The sequence below is a fragment of the Tenrec ecaudatus genome, chromosome 11 (assembly GCF_050624435.1).
Source record: "Tenrec ecaudatus isolate mTenEca1 chromosome 11, mTenEca1.hap1, whole genome shotgun sequence".
Classification (NCBI taxonomy): Eukaryota; Metazoa; Chordata; class Mammalia; order Afrosoricida; family Tenrecidae; genus Tenrec; species Tenrec ecaudatus.
In genome coordinates this window covers 104,219,918-104,245,721 of record NC_134540.1, presented here as the reverse complement: position 1 = coordinate 104,245,721, position 25,804 = coordinate 104,219,918, and the positions used below count along the sequence as shown (strand labels likewise).

The 25,804-nt window shown below is 45.3% G+C and overlaps 1 protein-coding gene across 1 annotated transcript in view; it reads left to right on the top strand.

Annotated features, from left to right (window-relative positions):
• Positions 1 to 25,804, top strand: part of PCCA (propionyl-CoA carboxylase subunit alpha) — a 436,534-nt gene that overhangs the window by 393,358 nt on the left and 17,372 nt on the right. The gene's annotated exons all lie outside the window — the stretch shown is intronic.

Here is a 25,804-nt window from a genome sequence, read left to right as displayed (position 1 = left end):
TCAGCATCAACCCGCTGGCAGTGAGTCTTTTGGTTGGCCTAGACAATTTCAAGGGCACCCTGGTGGTGTAGTGGTTACTAGTTGGGCTGCGAACGGCAAGGTCAGCAGTTGGAAACCAGCAGCAGCTCTGCTGGAGGAGTGGCCTGTCTGCTCCGTCAGCAGTGACCGTCTGGGCAACCTGCAGAGGGCTCTCTGTGAGCCAGCTTGGACTCGATGGCAATGAGAGTACACCGTCGGAAGCATTTGAAGAGGATCCTCAGTGATGCTCAGTACAGATTGCAACAAATATTTTTCAAAAGCAAGTATCGCTAATTCTCAGGAAAATAAAGAGTACAGTATGAGTCCAAATTATACATCACCACTAAGAAGGCATCAAAAGGTAATGCTGTCAGTGGCAGGAAGTGGCCTTACTCTGTGTGCACGTGTGTGTGCCTTAGCTTCAGTTCACCCCAGGACTTTAATTTGCATGAACTCATATCACGTGATTCCATTTCTGGCTTTAAAGAGCAGACAGCTATGCATAACAGCAAGAAGCACACCCAAACTTTGCTCTTAAGCCTCCAGTCACAGGCAAAATGCACAGGGTAATTTTCTCTGCGAAAAAGGAAGAATGGAAAGAAAGTACTGACTCACTACTAACAGCTGCAAAATGTTGCCCTGGGGGTAGAGGTTAACTCAATTGTGAAATAATGGCCAAAGCTCACACTCTTAATAACTTTTTTGCAGCCCTGGAGAAAGCGCCTTCATTTAATGTGAGATGCTTGGCAGAAGGTGCTGCAGTTTAGTGTCTGGCTCAGCAGGAGGTCCCTGATGGAAAGCTCTCCGTTTGTTCAAGCTCATTTGCATTTGTAACGCCTTTATTTTAACATCTCCTCTAAGTGTAAATATTTGGGTCTCATTTTTCTCTATTTTAAAAAATAAAAATATTTTAGTGAATATGAGTCTAAATAGAGGAGTCAAGTGGCTCCAGAGCGTCCCAGGAAGAACGGGAAGCCTTAGCTGACTCTTAACAGTGCGGCGTGGTGATCACACACACAGAACCTGGGCAAAGGGCAGTTGGAGGTCCCACTTCAGAAGGTGGCTTGAAATGCCGGGAAGAATTACTTAGGAAAGGTTCATTTACTTGGAGAGTAGGTGGTTCTATACGTATCTCACCAAAAAAAAAAACCCCAGCAGTTACCTGCTCTTTAGTAGCTGCTTAGATAGACTCATTTTTCTTAACAGCAGAAGACAAAAGCTGCCTCGTGTACTTGAGTGCATTCATGAATTGCCCCTAGGATCGACCCATTCCAACTGTGAACTGAAATCAGAGACTCTTCTAGCCTATTTAAAACTTCAGCAACCTGTTGGGTAGACAAAGGGATGTGTGCTGGTCCCTGCCTTGGGCACCTTCGGGCCAGTTTCGCTAGCAGATCCTTTCTGGGCATCTATGGGCCAACCCTAGAGACAACTTAGCTTGATCACTAAGACTAACTCTTTTCTCAGATTCTTCTCCACCTCAGAAGCTACAACCCCAGGTCCCACAAGATCCCAGAAATTGCTCCTGTGGTCCAGGTTTAGGTAACATAGAACTAAGCAAAAAGGAGGCTGCAGCATCGGTCATGTGTGCACTTGGAACTCTAATCTCCTGGGCACTTGAGTGTGGCTTGGAGGTAGCAGACTATAAACCTCCTACCTTCTTTCCAAAGCATGATTTCGGTCCATCCTGGTGGCTGCTGAATCTGGTCTCTTCGTCCTCTTGTTTGCTGGCTTTCAGCTTCTCCATGAAGACCTGAAAATTATAGTTAGATTTGTGGAATTCAAATTCCGGAGAACAGTAGTAAATAAGAAAGAAAACATCAAAGAAACGTTCTCACCTCTGAAGTCAGTGTGCTTAAATGGAGCAGTAGACAATGCGTCTGGTGTGTTGCCGAGCACCTCCGGCCTCCTGACATTTGCTCAGCTGCTTATCCCTTCCGGGGACTCGTTTAACATGGACTTGGCTGTGATGTTGAGAAGTCGAGTACCTAAGCAATTGGAGCTTAGGGTGTGGAATTCCTTCAGCACGTTGCAAACACTCCTTAGCTGCTCTTGACCCTTGCTGCTTTGGCCACTGACTTCCTTAGTATCTATCCCTTGACAGCCCAAAGCTCATACTGTCTCCTCTACCTTTATTCTGACTCACCTCAAAGCCCACCTTCTCCATGAGTCCTCGTCTGACTACCTTCAGCCCTAGCTCATTCTCAACATGTTGACTCAGAAATGTGCTGCTAGGAGGGACACTCAAGCAATGGCTTTCAACTAGGAGTACTTTTGTTCTCCACCCAGCTGCTCCTGTGACATTTTATAAGCTGAGGCTTTTTTTGGTCCTCACACCTGAGGGTGGGGGTTTGATTGGCATCTAGTGGGTAGAAGCCAGGCTGCTGCAAGACACCTTACAAGGTACGAGACAGCCCAACACTAAGAATTACTCCTTTTGTGGTGTCGTGGTCCCCATTTCGTTGGGCTGCCAACTGCAAGTGAGGTTAGCTGTTTGAAACCACCAGCAGCTGCTCTGAGGGAGACAGGTGAGGCGTTCTCCTCCTGTAGAGTTCCAGTCTTGGAAAGTCACCTGGGGCTGCTCTTCCCTGCCCTTCGGGGTCTCCCGGAGGCAGAATTGACTTGACGGCACTGAGTTGGGTTTGGTTAAATAATACTGCGGTTGAGAAGTTTTGCCATAGAGGTGACTCTGTTGGAATGGACTGAATTGCAGCGAGAGGCGATAGCAACCCAGCCTTGCGCCCATGAAAGTGCCTTGCACATGCTTGTTAGGAGGCTCCCTGCTCGGCAGGCAGTGATTCTGTTGTAGAGCGCTCTGTGAGAAAGGTTTAGTGTTGTAGGTGGAACCTCATGCCAGATAAGCATCTTCACTGCCGAGCATGTGACTCCATTTCTCCCCAGACACGTAGTCCGTTCAGATCTGCAGAGAGCTGACTGCCCACGCCCATTCCTTGCGACTCTCACAGCTCGAAAATGCACTCGCCAAGATTTCTCTGCGTGTGCATATTCTGACAACTGTAAACCTCCTGACAGTAGAGACACCGGTTTATCTTTTTTTTTTTTTTAGCACCTTCAGCTCACATGGTCAATTTTATTACCATAGAAAATATCAGCTCTGAACTGACCAGCTTTATAGAGGTGGTACTTTCGGCAATGAGCTTCAATAGACTAAACATTTTCCTGCCAGCACGAGACTACCTGATGTCCTTTATGTATTCGTTAACGTACGCATGTTCACATAGGAGGATTGGCATGAAGGCAGAGCGGATAGTGATTTTAAGTCTGTAAGCCTGTGGGAAGAAGATTTACTTGTATAGCAGGTAGACATCAGCGTTGTTTGAGTGTTCTTGTGGTCCATTTACAGCTACACAGGAAAGAAAACACCTTTCACTGCTCTGCTGTCCAGTTTGTGGGTTAATTTGAAAATAGTGTTAGTGACCTGGAGTTGTGCCAACTTCCAATTAGCGTCCTGTGTAACCACTGATTTCACTTGAAAAGTAATTACTACATTCTCCCATCTTCCCAGAACATTATATATGTGTTTTTAACCCCATATTTCGTGTTCACATCTAAACTGCAAACGTTCTTCAGGTTTTTCATTTTAACTTATTTTGAAACAACTTTATACTTACAGTAAAGTTGCCACACACATACACACACACCCCAGAAATCCATAGATTTTCCCCCAGATTCTTCAAAGTTAGTTTATCATCTGCATATCCCTGTAAGGGGACTTCAAAAAGTTAATGGAAAATTGAATGAAAAGCTAATAGAATTTTGCTACACATTCTAAAATAATATATATCATGTACGATTTTTTAATAAACTGTTTCGGTAAGCTAGCAATGCCACTTTGCCCTGAGATCCTTCCATGTTTCTTTGTAAAAGAGGCAATATTCCATTATATAGCCAAAGCACAGCGCTAATTTGAAATCAGGAAACGGCTTTGAAGCTATTATCTACAATAAACTTTTCAAAAAGGTCCCAGCTTTCTATGAATGTCTTGTTTAGCCAAGGGAAATCCGGCCTAGGGTCTAATTGACAGGCGCACATTGCATTAAGGTCCCATGCTGTATCGGTCTCCTTTAGTCTGGCCAGCTCCTCAGGCTGGCTGGGGCTTCCAGGGCCTGGGCATTTGGGGAGACGGGCTATCCATGTGGTTGAAGGGCCCTCTGTCTGGGTTCGTCTGGCATTTCCTATTGCCAGATTCAGCTATGCAGTTCCAGCAGAAATACTACAGAAGCAGTGCTGTGTCCTTCCTTCTCGGTGTATCGGATGAGGACGTACATGTTTCTGTTGGTTCCATTACCAATGGCATTAACCTTACTTGTTTGGTTAAGGTGGCAGCTCTTGGGTTTTCCCACTGAAAAGTTACTACTTTTTCTCCTTTTCCCTATTGGCTGGTAGGGGACATATCTATGAAACAGCACATTTTCAATGTAACGTGATAGGCATTAGATGGATGGTTGCCCAGGGTGCTGTGGGAGTCTGTGAGTAGCCAGGGCACGCTGCCTGGGAACGCAGGGAAGGTTTCTGGGTTGATAACACCTCCACTGCGATGTAGCAAGGACCCCTGAGGTGGCATAACCGGGTTATGTGCTGGGTTGCTCATGGCAAGATCAGCAGTTTGACTCCGCCAGTCACTCTGAGCTAGAAAGATGAGGTTTTCTACTCCTGTAAAGATGTACGTTCTCAGAAACCCCCGAGAGTTCTCCCCTATCCTATAGGGTCACTGTAAGTCAGTTGAGGAGAGTGAGTTTGGGGATACAGGAGTGATTCAGCCATGCAGAGGAAAATAGGGAGCATATTCTAGAAGGACAAGGAGCCCCGGTGGTACATCAGGTGAGCATTTGGCTGCTAACGGAAGGCTGGCAGTGTGAGCCCGTCCGCAGGGGCAGAGGGAGAAAGGCCTGGTGATCTCCTGTAAAGTCCTGTCAGATGGGGTAGCTTTGAGTTATAATGTAAGCAGTGGAATATCACAGCGATGGTCCCAGAAGCATACAATACCATGATTGCAGCCACCGTGGAGTCACGTAAATAAATACATAGTTTGGGTATGTTCCAGAAACGACTACAGGTTGAGATCTAGGACAGATCCCATGGCATCCCAGGTTTCATGGGAAGCTGGTCCCAGCGTCTATGGGAAGCTAGGAGCAGAGTCTTGTCTCTTTGTCTCTGGAACCACGAGTCTCTTTGTCTCTGGATTCCGCTTTCTTGCTTAATTAACGCAGGAACAAGAAGAGCAGAGAAACAGGACCCCGGGATACATTATAGTAATTGATAGTCTCACGTCATCAGGACCCTTTCCTAAGTTCCTGATGGCACTAGAAATGGGTTTCCATTTCATCAGATGCCTTGGTGAAAAATTGTCACTTCTTTTTCTGTTATTTTTGTGAGTGGAAAATGGATAAAAGTGAAAATATCAACAACTTGTGAAAATGCATTCGACAGCCTGAAGTTAGTATTGATGCACAAACTCCAGAAGTCTGGCACCCCCTGGTCTGTTACTCTCCATCACTTGAGCTTTCCCCAAATGTTTCTAACTCAAGTCCGACTGAAAGGTAGCTTCTCCAGACTGGCTTCTTTCCTGTAGACGCCCTTATCTTGTGGCTGGTGAATATTCTTTTGCCAAACTGATTCTTCAAGTGTGGTTAGCTCGTCCTTGTTGAACTGATTTCGCCGTGTCCTATCTGGGGCAGGGTTCACATAGAGATGAAACTCTGCATAAGGATGCGTCTTTATCCGGAAGAGAAGGTTTTGTTTCTGTATGCCGCATAACACTTCTGAACACACTGCTTTGCTTCGGAGAATCTGACAGTGACCATACAGGACTCCATTCAGATTTGTGGGCAAGGGGAACCAATGACAGGGATGTACATGGGACCTCCTCCCTGGGGGGCGGGCAATAGAAAAGGGGGTGAAGGGAGACGTCGGACAGTGTAAGACATGACAAAATAATAATAATTTATAAATTATCAAGGGTTCATGAGGGAGGAGGAAGCGGGAAGAGTGGGGAAAAATGAGGAGCTGATGCCAGGGACTTAAGTGGAGAGCAAATGTTTTGATAATGATGAGGGTAACAAATGTACAAATGTGCTTTGCACAATTGATGTATGTATGGATTGTGATAAGAGTTGTGTGAGCCCCCAATAAAACGATTAAAAAACAAAACTGATTTGTGAATCTGTCAGTTCCTGCCGTTGTAGCAAACCATGTGCGGTGGTGAAAAATGGAGCCTTTTTGTCAAAGCCTCAAAATCACCAGTGTGCCATCTATACATAGAGTGCCATGATTTTGCTTCCATGGTTTAGCATTGAACCATTTCACCAGTTCAAAGATATCAGTAGCTCGTGCCGTTTCCCAAAGAGACTTAGCAAACAAGATTTCTTCTTTGTCAGCATCAATGTTCGCATGACTGATAAAAAGTAGGAGCTACTAGTTTGGGCGGTCATCACAGCTCCATGCAGGTACTTGCAGAGAGAGATGGCTTACCACTGCCCATTCTCAGTCATATCGTCATGAAATCTTTGTCATCCTGACTTTGCTGACTTTCTATGTTTGACCGAGAAACGGTTTCACTTTCTCCCCCCTCTGGTTCAGGCACGTTATCACCAGGCCTCCGGACGTTATCAGGCTCTTCCCAGGACTACTATACTTAATTTATTTGGCAGTGTAATAACCGAGCCTGTTGGATGCCTCGGATTTTATTTTAGGTTGAGACAAGCAATGCTTCAATCAAGTCAGTTCCAGCCCTTCCTAACCAGCCTTCTCATGAGGACGAGCCACACTCACGTGTGTATTTCTAAAATACACACACGGGGTCCCCATGCCTGTGGCAAAGTATTGTCCTATAAGAAGCTCAATTATCCCAGCATAATAATGAGAAAATTAAAAACAAAACCTGTGTGAACGTGTCATATTTCCTAACATAAACATATTTTAAGTATACTTGACTTAATTTTTTCCCTTCTGTCACAAAAGACCTTTTTCTACACAGCAAAAGCAAAGAAAAAAAAATAGATGGATGTTTCTGATGCACAGAATTCCTGACACTTCTCCAGAGGCTGTAGGATTTTACTATTCCCAAGTTAGGAGCCTGTAATGAGAAAAAGAGAGAGAGCAAGAGAGAGAGAGAGCCTATAATGTGGAGTTTTGCAGGCTACACAACTAAATTATGATTCTCATTTTTGTTTTGGGTTTTTAGTGTTGTTGGAGGGGAGAAGGAATAACATTCTTTTTTTTAAGAGAGATACAATGCACACCATGTGGGCTCCGTCCTCACTCAGCTTACTCCTCCTCTGAACTCTGTGGAAGTTAGTGATTTGGCAGAAATGGCATTCCACCACTCAGAAAGGGAGTCAAACAATTTGGGTCCAGTGCTTTCTCTTCAGATTTAAATGATGTGTTCAAGACTGAATGACGTCACCTGACTCTACTGATTCTAATAAGATTGCAGCAATGTTGAAAGCCAAATTTTTCGGTATATAATTTCCTTTTGCAGACATCAGACCAAAGGCAACATCCATCTGTTCACATTTGTTAAGACCAGAATACTCCTCTGGGATCTCTATAATTTTTCTAAAGATTAAAGTTGCTTTTTGACGGATTTGTACTTAATAAGTGTGTGCAATAACATATGCATTCCATTTGGAGGTACCTTGCCAACTTTTTAGCTTCCCTATAGTTTTTATTAAACCAGGAGATCAAATGAATACTCCTCCCAGTGGTAGGGCAATTATGTCTGGTTTCAGTCTGTGTAAAATCTGTGGACATTTAAAGGGCCCTCCCTTCCCAGGACACACTGTGAGCACATTGCTGTTCTCTAACCTTAGAAGGTTAGGGTGGAGCTGGAGAAGCTTTTGATCCATATTAACATGCTCTCTTCTCTAATCCCAATAAATGTACAGACGATCTAATTCAGGCACAGCAACACCGGAGTAACAACAAGAGGCATAAAGTTAGTACCTAGACAGCAAAATCCTGCCGAAAGTCCGAGACAGCAAATGGTTAAAGCTGAATATATGAAAGATGCCTTAAGGATCTCCCTTCTGTGAGCAAGATCACGACCATAGTTACCGCTGATTGAATGTTTCATAGAGCAGGCACTGTGCCAGGGAGTTCACATGCCTCATTTCATTTAAATCTAAAAGTAGTCCTGCAAGACAACATATTCTCTCATTTAACAGATGAAGAGATTGGGGCTTACAAAATGAAATTACATACCTTAGGTCATGCAAAGTTAGACTCTGAGCCCGTTGTTTGTAGAGTACCAGAATGGTACTTAATAACTTCTTAGGTTTCTCCTAGATGAAGAAAAAATGTGTCCCTTGGGGAGGGAGGAGGAGGGGGAAAAAAAAGAAACCGAGCTGATTCCAGGAACCCAAGTGGAAGGCGAATTTTGAGAATGACGAGGGCAATGAACGTATAAGGGTGCTTTACTCAATTGATGTATGGATTGTGATAAGAGTTGTATGAGCCCCAATAAAATGATTTATTAATTTAAAAAAATTTCAGGACATGTATTATGTTTATAATCATACCTCTGTGCTATGGTAGTAAATTGTGTTTTAATTATTCTAAATGTTCTCTAGTAACCTATGTTGGTGGAGTAATCTGTGTTCAGTAATCTATGTTGAATGTGTGAATATGAAAATAAAAATAATTTATAAATTATCAAGGATCTGATATCAAGGGCTCAAGTACAAAGAACATGTTTTGGAAATGATGATGGCAACCTATATACAAATGTGCTTGATACAATTGAGGTGTGGATTGTTGTAAGAGCTATAAGAACCCCCCCCCATAGAATGATTTATTAAAATAAAATAAAACTAAATAAACAAGTTGGTAAAAAGAAAAAAAAAACCCAAGTTTGCTCAGAAATAAAAATGTGTCCCTCAAAAGGAAGATTTTCCACTTAGAACAAGAATCAGAGACACGTTCTTGGAAGGCATAAGTTCAGCAGAATGCAGGAGGAAGGCACTATTTCTCAGTGACATGAAGTAAACCCCCCTTGGCAAGGCTACTCCAATAGCGAAGAGGGGCCTTGGGGTGCCCACGGCTCTCAAAGTGTAGTCCAGACCAGCAGCTTCAGTACCGCATGAGCGCTTCCTAGAAGGGTCTCTAATTACCAGCCTGTGCCTTTTTCTTGGAACCCATTCTAAGGATGTAGGTGGAATAGGATTTCTCAGCCTGTGAAACATCCAACAAGACCATTAGCCCTGGCAACTTCACTAAAGTAGGTACCAGGTTGCTATTTTGTGCGTCAGAGGGCAGGATTGCAGGTGTCAGGAATGCCTGATCTTGTCTGGAGATAAGGAGAGAGAGGAGACTGCTCCTGTAAACAGCCACAGTCTCAGAAACTCACCAGGGGAGTTCTACCCTGTCCTATGAGGTCGCTATGCGTTGGCATCCACTTGCTAGCAGTGAGATGGTTTGGTTTTGCTCTGGAGGTGATAGGTGCAATGGTGTTGGCCCAGTCTTAGTACATGGGCTCTTGTGCCACATTACTTAAATATAATGATCAATTGATACTCGGAAGCTCCCTGCTCCCTCTGAGCACTTGGTGGCGTGGAACTTTGGACCTGGTGACTCACAGCCCAACTCATAAGCACGATGCCATGTGGGCTCACGGATGGATCAAACGGTCAAGTGAGCAGGCATTCCCCCTTTGAGTGGGCAGTCATCACTGATAAATTGACGCACAGGAAAGAGTCCTAATTTCCTGTGACTCGATGTTTTGGCAAGCCAGGATGTCAGAGTGGGTTAGATGTGGAGCTAGCTACAGGGTTCGTGGTTCGAAACCACCAGCTGTCTTTGAGTGTGAACGAGGAGGCTTTCTATTCCCGTAAAGTTGCAGTCTCAGAAACCCGCAGGGGCAGTTGTACCCTGTCCGATAGGGTTGCCGTGAGTCAGAATTGACTCGATGGCAGTGAGTTTAAACCTTTTGGCAGTTACTTGTACAGTTAAGTCCCAGGATTTTAACATTTGGCTTAGGGACTCAGACTTGCTCTGAAGTGTAGGTAAATTTGCCTTTACTTGGAAAAGGTGAATAAAAAATAAATAAAAAGGTGAATCCACTCCTACTTCTAACAAATGTTTCATCACAGTTACAGTCACGTGCTACACATGCAGCCTTTAAGTCATTCAATAGGATCCCATGAGTGGCTGTTCCAGCTTACCTGCAAATTCCCTGAGAGGACACTTTTAGCAAAGGATCTCGGTCCTAACCCGGGGGCTGCCTGCACAACAGTGAATGCTGTCTCTAGCATTCTCCATTCTGAAAAGCACGGTGCTTACTATTTATACAGTTAAGCAAGCTCTATGTTGATTCCTGACATCTGAGTGATGGGTGTAAACAGTAAAATCCCAAACTAAACCAACTGCCAAGACCGTTTCAGCTCATAGCAACACTACACCGGCCTTCCAAGGGTGTAAAAATGAGAACAGACAGCCTCATCTTTCTCACACAGAGCGCCTGGTGGGTTTGAACCGACAACCTTCCTGCTAGCAGTCCAACATTTACCTGACGGCACCCCGGGGCTCCTTAGGAATATTAGCGAATGAGATAAATATTCACTGGTAGATGACAGTGAAGGATGCGGGTTTGAGACACATTATAGTGGAGTCACTGTGAGTTACCACTTACATGGTTAGGGATAGTTAGAAAAAGGAAAGGGAAAGTGGAGAAGAGGGAATCCACGTTCTTTCTCTGCAGCCTTAGGAACCCCTGTGGGAGCCGAGGTAAAACGTGTACTCAGAACCAGGAAGTTGTGTTTGTGTGACAGGTTTCATCATAGCTGGACCCTACGATGCTCGGCAGGAGGCACAGCATTCTGGGTAAGGGCTGACAGGGCTGTCCTGCTCCGTCCTGGGGTTGTCATGAGCCGGCTGTGCAACATGGAGGGAGGCTGTGGACAGCACTGGGGTAGGTGAGATTTTCCCCTCTGCCTAAGATGAGCTGAGCATTTATAAAGAGAAAAACTTCCTGATGTGCATTCTGTCTTATGCAGCCCATGTTTAAAAGTTGATAGTGAGTTAAGGATGTTGAATGGCAAGATATATTTGATTTCTGTCTTTTAAGTGAGCTTTCTTCAGTGTTCTGTTTCAGTCCATGTAACAATATTTTTAGGAATATACCTATAAATGAATATATGTAGGTTGACATTTTTATAGATTTAGGTGAGTAAAATATGTACCATAAAAAATTATTAACATTACCTCAGGCTAGTGGAATTGTAGGAGAGAGGAGGGATTATTAGCTTTTTTAATACACTTCTTTATTGTAGGACTTGTTAGAACAAGTCTATAACTATTTTTACTTCCAATAAAATACATTTTAAATTTTTATAAGAGCTTTCATAGTCTCACTCACAGTTACACTTCCCCAATTATCTCTTTCTTATAAAAACCTCAAGTCTCTAAAATGTGCATTCTCCTGCCTCGAGAAGTGGAGGCCATGGTCCCAAAGTAGCATAAGTCGTGGTCCTCAGATTCTGAGAGTCAGCTCAGCAGGGAGGGCAGAATGCCCACAGAAGAACTCGACAGAAGATCAAATTATCATGCTAAAAAATGATCTCAGACAGGTTCCAAAAGGAGAGAAAGCCATATGAAGAATCAAGCTATGAGGTTCTAGACAAAGAGAAGTGTTTACATCTCTCTGTTTTGATCTATTTCCGGCCAACCCATGGAAGCCACCTGCGCTTTCTCTTCAGGGAAAATACCCAAGAATCCTAGTGTCGACATTTTCACTTCATTTTTCCTCTGTCCTAAACCCAACCAAATCTGTTGTCCTGCAGTTGATTCGAACTCATGGCCACCTCACGTATTCCAAAGGAAAACTCTCCTGTGAGATGTTCTCTACTGTGACCTGTGTAGAAGCAGGGGCGTCGTGGGGTTTTGTTTCAAAACCAAGCACTTAACCACTTGAGTCACCCAGAGATTCTCTGTGGGGACCAGCATCTGCAACCAGCTGAACGGGGCCAGTTTTTTTTTTTTCTTTCAGGTTCCAAGACTAAACTTTCTTTTTCTTTTTTTTATAAATCACTTTATTTGGGGCTCTTACAGCTCTTGTAACAACTCATACATCCATTGTTTCCAGCACATTTGTACATAGGTTGCCATCATCATTTTCAAAGCAATTTCTTTCTACTTCAGCCCTTGGTATCAACTCCTCTTTGTTCCCTACCACCCTGTGACCCCTTAATAAATTTTAAATTATTATTATTATTTTCCTTCACACACATTTCTGTTTTTCATCTCCCGGTGTGTGTGTGGGGGGGCATGTTATATGTCGATCATTGGGATTGGTTCCCCCATCTCCCTCCACCCCCCACCTCCATGAGGGCAGGCCTTATGGTATTGCTACTCTCAGTATTGGTCCTGAGGGGTTTATCTGCCCTGGATTCTGTGTGTTGAGAGCTCGTTTCTTACCAGTATACATGCTCCGGTCTAGCCAGAGCTAGGTAGAACTGGGGTCATGATAGTGGGGGAGGAAATATTAAAGAACTAGAGGAATGTTGTGTGTTTGGTGCTATGCTGCACCCTGGCTGGCTCATCCCTTCTTGGTGACCCTTCTATAAGGGGATGTCCCATTGTCTACAGATGGGCCTACAGAGGTGCCAAGCCTTGCCCTCGGAGACTGAGGCCTATTTTCGGGAATCCTCGGCTTTCCTGTTTCCCCCTCCTTTTTAGTTGCCTGTCATATGCCTCCCAGGGTTGGCTCTGACCCCTGCCAGAGTGCTTGGGCCTTGTCCTGGCAATGTATGCATTTGGTGGCTTTTCCCCTAGGCCCCTTGTGCTTTGTAAGCTTACCTCAGTGGACTCATGTTGTACTTGTTCTTTTGTGCTTGGCTTAATTCGCTTAGTATAATTTCCTCCCACTCTTGCCATGAGTTGAGGTGCTTCATGCGACCATCGCTGCTTTTTAAGAATGCGTAGTACTCCATTGTGTATATGTAACAGAGTTTTTTAATCCATTCATCCGCTGATGGAAATTTAGGTTGTTTGCAACTCTTTGCAATTGTGAACTGTGCCACGATGAACATTGGAGTGCAGGTATCTGGCCGTGGTCTGTTTCTTACCTCTTCTGGGTATATGCCTAGTAAGGGGGGTTGCTGGATCTTATGGTAGCTCTATTTACATTTAAGTATCAATGTCCATAATGACAGCACACATGTATCTACAGGACCATCCGCAGTGGATATGCTTTCTGTTTTTTTTTAATTGGGCTATCTTTGAGGGTGATAAACACATGTGGGGTTAATTGAAGGGCAGAGGGATAAATGGCTCCGTGAACCTTACCTTTCTAGTTCTCAGGTCTCTTGCTTTGTTATGGTCGGACCAGGGTGAAGCTGGCGTAGCCAGTTCCCTGCTTCAGCTGGCAAGGCTCACTTCCTGCAAGACATCCCAGAGGAGAAGCCGCCTGGACCTACCCTAATGCAGCTCTGGGTGCTGGAGCAGCCGTGTGGAGACCCCTGCCAGCGCTGAGATGCTTACACATTCACTAACTCGACTTTCCTCCTGCAGTCTGCATCATTGTGTGTGTTTTGTGAGATAGAGGAGGACGTTGTGGATTGGTGTTGGACATAAGGGTTAATGTTGGACTTGTGGGCTTGGGCAGCACTGGGTTGGGATGTTTTCTTGATGTGCACTTAACCTTTATATACAACTCTCTCTTATTCATGCATTTCTGTGGATTTGTTTCTTTAAAGTACCCAGACTAACACACAACCCTTTGAGGTAGGCAGAATTATAATGTACAGTTTATAAATAATCTGAGGCACAGAGAGTAGAAGTAACTTTCCCAGGCTTCTCAGTGGTGGAGATAGGAGTTCAAACTCAGTAATCTGCCTCCTGAATAGCAGGAGTAAAGCAGGATTCGTGACAGCCTCCTTACTTGAGAAGTTGTGGATTTGTTTTTGATAAGAGCAAGCCTCAGATAAAAAAACCTACTTCATATTGACCTCATTCTTAATACCAGTCATCCAGCTGCCATCAAATCAATGTTGACTTATAGCAACCCTATAGGATGGGGTAGAAGAACCCTGTGACATTCCGAGACTGTAACTCTTTATGGGAGTAGAAAGCTATGTGTTTCTCTTGAGGAACAACTGGGTGGCTTCGAACTGATGACCTTGTGGATCACATGGTCCTGTATGTATATGTGTACATGTATGTATATATACATATGAACGTGTATAATGCATATGTATATTATATTGTGCCATTAATGAATAGCGTCCCTGTGACGATATTATGGTATGTGAGGTCAGGAGCCATTGTTTTCCCCTTTTAATTTTGGGTTCGTATATTGCTCAAGTAGGAGCCCCTGTGACATCACGGTTACATGTTGGGCTGCTAACGGCAAGGCCAGCAATTCAAAACCACCAGCTCTTCCACTGGAGAAAGATGAGACTTTATACTCCCCAAGGAGTGATCGTCTGGGAAAACCACCGAGTGAATGCATGCTGCCCTGTAGGGCTGCCGCCGTGGCAGCAGTGGGCATGGCCTTTGTTTGCGCGCCTCCTCTCCGTCCATCCCCGGAGGACAGGGCAACCAGAGTCCTGCACTGCTCAACATAGCAGCTCCCTCAGAGTGGAAATGAACTTCATTGCCTTGAACATAGAACCAGAAATGTCTGAAGGATTAATCTATGTATTCCCAAATGTGCAACCACAGAACTAGAACAGTCAGAAATTGCTCATCTGAAATGCCATACAACATGCATTTTTTCATCCGCCTACTCTGTTTTCTTAAAAACGAAAATCTACAACTGACACATAAATTAACCATCAAAGAGTCGTTTGAAAGGAGTCGGAAAGTACTTTGCAGGTTTTTGTTTGTCAACCTAAGCTCCCAAGCAGTCATTAAAGGCATGTTATTGCTGTTAGGTTCCTGCTCATAGCGCCCCCGCCACCCTGACACTTGCTCTCATGTTGGAGCCCATGTTGCAGCCGCTGTGTCCGTGCATCTTGGGGAGGGGCTTCCTGTTTTCACTGCCCTCTGCTTTACCAAGCCTGCTGCCCTTCTCCGGGCATGGGTCTCTCCTGACAGCATGTCCAAAGTCCATGAGACAAAGTCTCGCCATCCTTGCCTCTAAGGGACATTTTGGCTGGACGTCTTCCCGGACAGATGTTTGTTCTTCTGGCAGTCCACCGTGCTTTCAGTAGTCTTCCTCAGCACCATAAATCCCAGCGCATCACTTCTTTGGTCTTTATTCAGTGTCCAATTTCCTTTCCTTTTTAAAAATAATTTTATTGGGGGTTCATACAACTCTTATCACAATCCACACATTTGTACACTTGTTGCCATTATCATTCTCAAAACATTTTCTTTCTACTTGAGCCCCTGGTATCAGCTCCTCATTCCCCCCCCCCGCCCCCTCAGTGTCCAATTTTCACATGCATATGAGGTGGCTGAAAAATACCCATGGCTTGGGTCAGGTGCACGGTAGTTCTCAAAGTAACCTTCTTGCTTTTCAACACTTTAACGAGACTTTGTGCAGAACCCATATATACTCCTGATTTTAGAAATGAAGATGTTTCTTCGAAGAAGTTAAGTCACTTAGTCAGAAGTTAGACTATCAAGTCCCGGTACATAGTTTTAATTTTGCCCTCCTGCTTCCAATATGAGGGCCATATCCCTTTAGTGCCAACTGACCGGATGATGTTACCAGGCCCATCTATCTTCAGTGTTTAATACACAAAAATGCCAAGACTCCATCTAGTAGCCCAGGGGCCTTTGGCCAACTTGTTTCCAGTTTTAATGCAAAGGTAACAGTCCAGAGACAGCTTCTGAGATGTATCAGAGTTATAAACATGACTAAGCAATCCCATTTCCATTACTTTACACCAATGCATGGGAAGGGTGATTGGGCTTGCTTTCTGGGTTGTTGTTTTTACTTGATAGTCTCACAATCATTTCTCATTTTGATATTAGACCACGGTGATTTTAGTTTCTAAATAGTTGTCCAGTATAAGCCAGCATTTTGGCCCCTTCGATTCTGAGTTTCTTCAGTGAATTAATAACAGTAAAACTTTCTTTTCCTTAAAAAAACAAAGTTTGTGTGAAAGCACAAGTACTGTTGACTCGTCACTAGCAGGGACACACTTGCCAGCCCTCTCTCTCACACTCCTAGTCGAGAGCGAGCAACTGACCGGATGAAGCCAGCCCTCCACCTTTCCCCTCCCCCTGTTGTCTGCACCCCAAGGCAGCAGTGCTCCCCAGGAGAAGAGCAAAGAACAGTCAGAATGGAGGAGGAGGAGGAGGAGGCGGAGGGATAACAGGGAGGTGGGACCACAGCAAAAAGGTACACTTCCCTACCTGTGCACTTGTTTACATAACTGTGTTTTTATAACATTTCCTGTACTTTTCTGTAAGCTGATGCTGCCCTAATTATAGATTTTTCAAGAGAACACTTCATTGTACCCCAAATTATAGAGTGCTTTAAAAAGGTACCTTCCTACCAAATACCTTATAAACTTGTAATTACATAAAACAATTCAGGATGTGGAATAGAAACAGCCTGTACTGTTAACAGATGTTGGTATTGTTACGTAATTGAGTACACGGCTTTCAAAGATCTGTAATATTTTTTTTCGCGTGTAAAAGGAAGAAAAAAGTTACTCATTATAGTCAAACAGAATGCACATGTTCTATTTTGTGAGTTCTATTCAACTCATTGTAAGTGGACTTGGTTCTGTGGCTAGCGAATGTGCCACTTATTCCAGCAAATTACCTTTGTGACATATGTACCTACTTGTTAGACAGCTTGCGGGCACCTGGGCCAAGCAGAGGCCAGACCCCACCCCTTCCCCCATCCCCTACCCTTTACCATCGGAGCACCTGCATGCAGCTTTGCCGTAGCTCGGGCATCCCGAGAAGGTACCTCCATTGTGGCCAACTTGCTATTTTGGAAACACGTTTAAGACGTCTTCCTCTCTACTCTCCTTCCCACCGACAGTGCTAGCCGTGTGCAATATTTGGAAGAGGAGGAAAATTGGACCCGCTCTCTGTACAGTAGCTTTGATCTTTCCCAGCATTCTGGGTCTATCTTACCAGAAGAAAAGCAGCAGCGATGGAGCCCAGCTTGAAGGGGACATGGGTTGCTGTTGGCTCTGCCTTGTGGCGTGACATATAAAACATTGCCCGGTCCCAAGCCATACTCGTGGTCATTGGTATATTTGGGCCCATTGCTGTGGCCATTGTGTCCGTCATCTCATTGAAATTGTTCTGCCTTTTTGCTGACCCTCGACCAGACACGACGACGATGTCTTTTTCTAGATCCTGGTCTCACCGATGGGAGCGAAATAAGCAAGATGAAGTCTCACCATCCTCATTTCTAAGAAGCACTCTGGTTTTATTCCTTCTGTGACTGATTTGCTTGTTCTTTGGGTCTACACTGTATTCAATAATTGTTGCTCATATCATAACTCAAATGCATTCATTTTTGTTGTCCAGCTTTCTCATGCCTGCGTGAGGCTTGAATCAAGCCCATGTGCAGTCATCCCAATGACGTCTTTGCTCTGTGACCCTGCGCAGAGGTCTTTGCTCACAGAGTTGCCCGATTCGGCCCATCATTTGATTTCTTGATTGCTCTGGCCATGGGTGATCTTATTGAGTACTAGGCTGAACGCTTCATTTTCCATTTGCTTTGGACCTTCTTGTAAATAAAGGAAAAGTTAAAAAAAAAAAGAAAAAAAGTTAATTAAAATATGTATTTTAAATATATTTTATTTTGCCTTACGTGAGAGTTTATGTAGCAATTTTGCTCATACATAGATAGTTCAGTGACCTTGGTCAGCACCCTTCTTACTCTTTCCCTGGGTTTCCTGTTCCCATTTGTCTGGTTTCTCTGCCCATCCCCCCTGTATTCTCATTTTTGGTTTTGGGCAAATGTTGTTCTTTTGAGAAGAACATTCTTCACAAGTACTGTTTTGATTTATAGTCCCATCTACGATTTGGCAGGAAGGTGGCCTTTGGGATTGTCTTCAGTTTCCAGTTGGAAGGCTTTTTTCAGGAAATAGTTTCACAATAGTTCTTTTTTATTGTTTTTTTTGGGGGGTGGGCGTTGTGGGGTAGAGGAGGGCAACAGTAGCGGGCACCATCTAGTTCTTCTGGTCTCAGGTTAGAAGTGTCCAGTTCATGTGGGCCATGAGTATTTTGGACCAATTATTTCTTGAGTTTTTCTTTTTCTTCATTTTCCTATGCTCCAGGCAGGAAGTGACCAATACTTATGTCTCAGATGGTTCCTTACAAGCCTGTCAGACCCTAGAGACTGCTCACCAGACTAGGATGTAGAATGATATTTAGCCTGTTGATCTAGATGTTCTCCCAAAAGTTGCTTTCTTAGGAAATAGAACTAGGAGGATCCTTATGTTTCTGATGGAAAGAGAACAAATTAGCGTGGGTACACTTTTCTATTATTGACAGGTAAATCCATATCTTCTTCTCCAGAGGAAATCGTACGTTTGGAACGAGCTGAAAATGCATGCACACTTACTCCCTTACTCATCCCTTGCAAGTTTGTTTTCTGTTTCTCATTTCCCTTAAGGTATTTGTGGTTTGCTCTAAGGGAAGCTTACTTCTTTAAGTCAGGATTTTGGAAAGCATGTCATTGAACTGGGCTGCATGTCGCTTTTGCTCTTCGGTTGTTTTCCTTCCCTCTGTTTTGTGTGCTTCTGTTTTAGAAACTGCCCCCGGTAAGACCCCGTCCTCCACTCAGGGGCACTGGGTGCAGCACAAGTCAGCACAGAGAGGCAAACCTCGAGTCGAGATTGATTCATACATGGAAGCCGGGTGCTGAAAGTGACGCATTATGCCCTGCAACATATTGACATGATCAATTATATGTTATTAAACAGCTCAGCTAACGGAATGATTTACTTTGTGTTTAACTGCCGTTTTCAATTAAAGGGAGCTAATGCTGAGGAACTGGGACACAATATCAGAAACCATATATTTTCTCCTGTTAGCACCAGCACCGCTGACACGCACGTGATGGCAGTGTTGGCATTTTGCTGCGGGCTGTAACGCTCTAGTTAAAACGGTCTAAACAAGTGATTAATGATTGGGAGCAGAGCCGTTACTCGGCTTCGCAGCCCCTTTCTGCCGCGCGTTTCCATTGATGTCAACGAGCTGCGTGCTTGGGAGGTGTGCGTGCTTGGGAGGTGTGCGTGCTTGGGAGGTGTGCGTGCGAGGTAGCTCACGTGATGTCGTTTGCTGCCATTTCTTTCCCTTTCAAGGGCTCTTGATGGCTCTCCATATTTCCAAAGTATTATTTAGCATAATAGCCAAAACTTTAAGGTGTTGAATTTGAGTTCGCAATTCTGGTGGCGTCCGCCGTTCAGCGGTAAGATACACCGAAAGGCTCGTCTGTATGGGGAAAGGTTCAAACCGTTGCTCCCACCAAAGCATCCCTGGCCTTTCTCCCCAGGTTTCAACAGTGATAACTTGCACACGTCCTTCTAGGTCCTTGGTCGCACCCAAGTCTCTGTTGTGCAAGTTAATGCCATTTTCATATCTCCTGGGGGCTAAGCCATGCCCACAGTTCTCAATGGGCACTTACGGTGGATGGATGGATATGTTAACTGTAACCCTCCAGTGGAGAATTTGAACAACTAACTGACCCACTGCATTTGTTCTCTCTGAATTTGTGAGAAAGCGTACGGCAGTAATTCATACCTTACTGTTGCCATGCTATGAAAAAAAAAAAAAGATCACATGCACGGGTGCGTGTCCTTCCGAAGATCACGGTTATCCTGGATCGCTCGGCGTTCCTGCAGAGCGCAGGGTGCTGGTCCTTGAGCGTGGGTCGGGTCGCTGTGCCTGGGCTCCTGAGGACGTCTTTGTGCTTCATCTATTGAGGTCTGTTGAGTGGTGCCTAGCACCATCGGAAGGAGAGCCCGGCCTTGCGGTTCAAGAGCGAAGCCTGTAGATTGCTCTGTGTGTTGATGTACTTCTGTGTGAGAGGAAAGTCTCTCTGGCCTAGGACCGTCTAATCAGTGTGGAATCACGGGCTGAAATAGATGTTCGTATTTGGGTGACACTCTGCTAACATTGTTTCGCTTGCAGATGGAACTGGTTCTTTCCCATCGAAACTTATTCTGTTCTGTTGTCTTTATTCTTAATAAATGCTTAATATTCTTATTAAATGCTTAATGTTTTTTAATAAAGGCTCCTGACCTCAATAGAGTTTATAATGGCTCTTGACCACAGTGCCCTCCCCCCACCCCCCACCCCCACCCCGTTTGTCTAAAGGACCAACTTCAAGTCTTGGCAAGGAACTTCTTTCTGCCCTGCTTGGTTGGTCAGAAGCATCTGCTTCAGGTGGTTTACAAGTGTTACTTGTTAACCCAGGAGTCGGACCACAGGGAGTTCTGACCGGTTGAAAGCCCGAGTCCATGCCTGCCTGAGTGTGTCCCTCGAGTAATATGTAGGATGCTCGGGTTCCCGGCAGCAGGGAACTTTGGAAAGAAATCTGGGCTTTTGCAAGAGGACTGAAAAGCCATTTTCCTGAGCCTCGGCCAGAGTTTCTCTGAACTTCAAGCAAGACGGCTCCTGGCAGAAAGCGAAGGTTTCAAAGGAGCTTCGCCTCCATATGGTTTCCCCCGATAATCCTTTATCCCCATCGTCAGCCATCATTCCTTTGCTGTCTCGCCTGTGGCTACATTTCTATCTCTGCATCAATTAGCACAGTGATTTATACAACAAGCAAGCAGTTTAGAGGTAATGGTACACAATTAACATCTCATTCCACCATAAAGGGTATGCTAAATACCCCAGTCACTGCTTTCTCTGCCTGGGATTTTGAAATAAGTGTTTGTCCTCATTCATATGCTATCCGATGTGAAGTGGGCCTGCTTTGTACCACACTACACCATTAATCTAATTATAGATAGCTGCAAATGAAGTGCTGCCTGAGCTGGGAGATGGAAGAAAATAGCCTTTTGTCATTTGGCAGGACTCTGAAGCAAGATCACACTTTCCAGGGCAATACCGCAAAATGGAAATCTCAACAATATTGCCGCCTGTTGCATCGTTTCTAATTACAACCGCGTTGTAAACACAACCGGGCTCCGCCGGCATAAATAGAGCTGTAGCCGTGCTGTCATGTGGGTTGCCCGAGAAAATCCTCCGAGTGCTGTTGGATTAAATGATGCATCCTGATTGACAGCCACCTTGAGACTGCGCTGATGGAGTTGTCACAGCATCGTGCTCGCAGGCTGCTCGCGTGGCTGCAGCTGTGCGGAGCCGGGCTCCGAGCGAGCGAGCGCGGCCCGGGCCACTGCGGTCTGCTCGCGCACCTTCCGCGCCTGCTCCAGGACCGCCTTCCGCAGGCTTCCCCGCTCTGTTTCCCAGCAGTGCTTTCCGGAAGTGGCTTTTGTTGGTGCTGCTTCCCCCACTGGGGAAAGACGCCGCAGCGGGGTCCAGTGTGGTTTGCCCAGCGTTCTGAGTCGTGTTTTCTGCAGGGGCAGTTGTGTGTCCCGCCAAGACAATAGGAGAGGGAAAGACCGAATTACTGTGCTGCCGCTGCCGCTGCTGCTGCTGCTGCTGCTTGAGCAGTCCAGGTTCTATTTCGTTTCTTTCTCTCCCTTCTTGGGACAAACAAGGAAAGTTTTTCTGTGTTTTCAAGACGTGTCCTTTATGAGGCTTGCCCTTTTTGCCACTGGGAAAGACTCGTTTGACTTTTCTCCATCCTCTGGGCCAACTGAGGGCTGACTTTCACTGCTACCCAGTGGAAATGCAAAATGTAGCGTTTGAGACCCTGAGGCCCAAAGGTGTCCCCTTTTGAATAAGAAAAGACCCTTATCTGGGAAGATAAGACTTCCTCCCTGAGGGTGGATGTAAAGTGCCTGGGGGTTACAGTGAAGTACAGACAAAGGTCGCCCTCTACACCTGGTCAGCCGTGGACTAAGAAAGGCAACAGTTGGCATTGGGCAACTGTTAGCAGCTGAGACGCTCACAAGTCCTGGGTGTTGGAAGGAAGAGGCTGAAGTGCCACCAGAACCCCGGATGGGAGAGATGAAGCACGAGGCTCGGACATCACGACTGCAAACGCCTCAGTGTGAGCAGCGCACAGACGGCTGGCTCCCTTGCCCACACGTTAGCACTTGGGCTTGTCCTGGCCAAGGGGCCCAGAGGCCTTAGAGAGGACACGTGAAGAGATCCCTGTAGTCAACTAACAGAAGAACAAGCAGAGGGCATCTGGTTGGCTCTCCGTGTGCAGAGTGGACGGACCTCCTCCCGAGTGCCCACTCCTGTCCCTGGAGTGACAGATTCCTGGGGGGAGCACCCAGGTGGGCTTGCCTGCGGACAGGTGTGTTTGTGTTAACTAAGCCCAGTGAAGAGGCCTAGATCCTCCCCAGCCCCTGGCTGGCCAACTCCTCCCCCATGCCCCCCCCACCCAACAGCATCTGCAATCTTTTCTCTTTTATCTGTTTCCTTGTGAAGACCTGTATGTGTTAGTTTAAAAGCAAAACAAACAATTCTATTGTGTCCCATCTTGTTGACCCTATTGTAGTTTCCTTCCTTACTCTTTCATGTCTGATAGGATTCCGTGTCTTTTTTTTTAGGAGGGATTTTCGTATTAGACATGGTTTAATATTGCAGGGACCATAAAATTAATTTGCTAGCAGACCCGGGGCTGGGGTCATTTGACCATCATTAGGTCACTAGCTATCGCCTCATTCCCTCCTGTTATTGTCATGTCTCATGTAAGGAGCCCCGGCTAGACCAGGCCCAGTTGCGCACCTGTATGGTTTTCTAACTTAGTTCAGGAGGGGATGCTTCTTATTAACTTGATTTTGGCTTGGGGAATACCTCCCTGAACTGGCCTGCAGAGCGAAATGATATCTACGGATAAAACCAGAGCTAATCAACTTCTGACTCTGTGGCTCCCAGTGCCACCAGCAAGTGTCTCCTAGCCAAGCAGCTGTTTCTACAGACCTGGGGGGGAGGGGGGGAGGGATGAGAGCCACCAGGCTTCTCCTCTGCATGTGCCTCCCATTGGCATCAACCTTGTTCTATTTGCTTGTGGCCACTCCACTTTGAAACTGCACTCTTTCTAGCTCAGGTTTCTAACACTTCTTGGGGAAATATTCAGAACCCATTTGGGAAATTGAAATTCCATGAGGACTATTGAAATGTACATCATAAAACCAAATGGTAGGAGCCCTTCCCTAAAAGCGCTGGTTGCTCTGTCTGCCCTCTCTAAGGATTCAGTGGAACCAGTACAGGGCAGGTATGGACAGAAAGCTTTGTGTACAGTCTTAACTCACTTCTTTTCTGGGGCATCAACAAGCTTTGGCGGCTCTCACCAGGCAGTGCATTGGTGGGACCATCGGAAGCACTGCTTAGTCTGGCTTAGCCAGCACCCCCACCTCACCCCCCACCCCAACCCCAAGATAGTGTGTGTGTGTGTGTGTGTGTGTGTGTGTGGTGGAGGGGCAGGGGGAACACTCTGATGGGTCAGGACAACATCAAAGGTAATCTTAAAAAGAACCTCTCTCTGCCTCCTCTTTCTCTATTCAGAAAGGTCATTTCTAAGCCAACTATTTCCACTGGGCCCTTCCTGAGGAGTTTACTCTGTTGTTGTTATTTTTACTGTGGACTACAATAAGTCGCTTATCCCCCAAACATATTTAAGAACAATAAACAAATACAAAAGGAAAAAGAACATCTCATCAATAACAAAGACTGCAGCTAAAGACATTGCCGGGTGTGTGTTTTTTTCTTTCGTTCTCTTTTTTATTTATTTTTTTTTAGTGTGTGTGACTTTTTACATCTCCTTCCAAGCAAAGCAGGAATCCAGCAGAGAAAGGAATCCAAAGATATGAAAATTTAAAAAATAATAAAGGGATAGGATTTTAGTCAGGCGCTTGTCATTGCTGGGGAGAAACTGAGCTAGGGGCAACTTCAGCACTCTCTAAGTCCTCTTGGTGCTTGTGTGTGGCTGCAGTACACTAGTTCCCTAAGCACGTCCATCTGGTGGAAATGTACTGTTTCCCTCCCTGTACAGATGCTTCTCCTGAATGCAGGCTTTTGAGGTTGACTTGGGGCAAAAAGAAATGCATCAATAAAGAAATAAACCAACAAGAAAAAAACCAGACCTGACTGCTTGATGGAAAACCAAACACCTCTGCTAATCAATTCCGGGGGCGGGGGCGTCCCAGGGGGAGTCAGCCAGAGGGGGACTCTTCCTTGACTTCCCTGCCTCTGCTTACCCTGTGGGTTTCTTTTTCTCCTCAAGGAGAGGAGAGCTGCAATTTGGTGTGATTATATACGGCCCTCTCCCTGCACTCCCCCTACCCCCACAGATTTAATGAAGGACTTTGAGGTATAATCCGCCTTTGATAAGTAGTCCCTCTGCCCGCAATGTTTATTAGACTGACAGCAGAATGCACTCTCCGCGCGTTCTCCCCTCGCCGCTTATGACTCAGATGAATTTTAATAGGAGCAAAAAGCTTTTTCTTTGCACTGTAATTTCACTTCAGGATCATCTCCTTCAGAAGCTGGCAGACACTTGTACGCCTTGATTGCAAAACACACACTCGGGAGTAAAGGCACGCGCAAAAGATGTGATTATTCAGCCTGTCACAACCTAGTCGCCAATGCGCTGGGAACTTGGGCTCTCAAAGCTCGTCCCGCCCTGCCCCTTTGCCTTTGAGCGCGCTCACTTCAGATTTCCCTGGGCTTTGTACTGGAGGCAGAAGAATGGAGTGTGCTCAGTGCTGGCCTCCCCGCCATCATGATGCCCACAGGAGGCTTTGAGTTGTTTTGTTTTTTTTCTTCAAACAAAACAAACTGAAGCCGGTGGGCTCTCTCCCTGTGTCTGTCTTGGCCAAGATAAATGCGGTCCGACAGGAACCCTAAAATGCTAGCTCCAGGGGGGGACTTCCTCAAGCTAGTTTATCTTGTTTCTGTTGGGATCCATGAAATTGTGCTTCATATATGGTCGTATTCAGATTCAGGATTTTTCTGAGTGCGCAAGAATTCTCTTAAAAATGCCCCATCTCACCCAAACTGGAACCACAGACAAAAAGATAGCATGAAAACTATTGTTTTCACTTGGTCTTTTAAAAATCCCGGATCCTTGTTCTCTCTTGATGCAAATTACATGTCATCTCTTTCCTCCACCTTCCCAGGTTCTTGTGAGTTCCCTGGGAAAGACCGTATAATGACTGACGTGCCCCCCCCCAGAGAAATAGATATAACATGCTAGTTCACATGGAGAGGGGGTGGGAATTGAAATTTAAATGCGGTGAGACCCAAAATGAATACTGAAACCCCTTTGTCCTAAGTTATTGATAAATAATAGTGTAGCCCCTCTCGGTGGCTGGAGAACGTTTGAGACAGAAATCTGCTGCCATCTGCTGGTGGATGTCCCTCAGTGTCACCCCACGATGGCGCCACTGACCCAGCCCGAGGAATTTGCATGAGCTGGGCTAGGTGAAGGGAATTCTAGGGAAATGTCCTCTTTAGTTTTAAGATGCCTTTTCCTGACGGTCCAGCACGCTGTCTAATCATCCCCATATAATTACTGAAGTAATGCTAACTTCATGAGGTTTCCAGATTGACTGGTTCATGAGCTATGCCAGAGGCAAATGCTTATCTTTTGTTTGGTGTGTAACACTTTAATGGGGGGGCGGGGGGAGGGGGGCAGATTTAAAAAAAGAAAAAGGCATTGTTGGTGTCAACGATGATGTTATTATAATTTAAATTTAAAAGAAATAATAAGCCTGAATCTGAATTTCCTTTCAAGGAAAAGTTCATTATTTGAATTCTC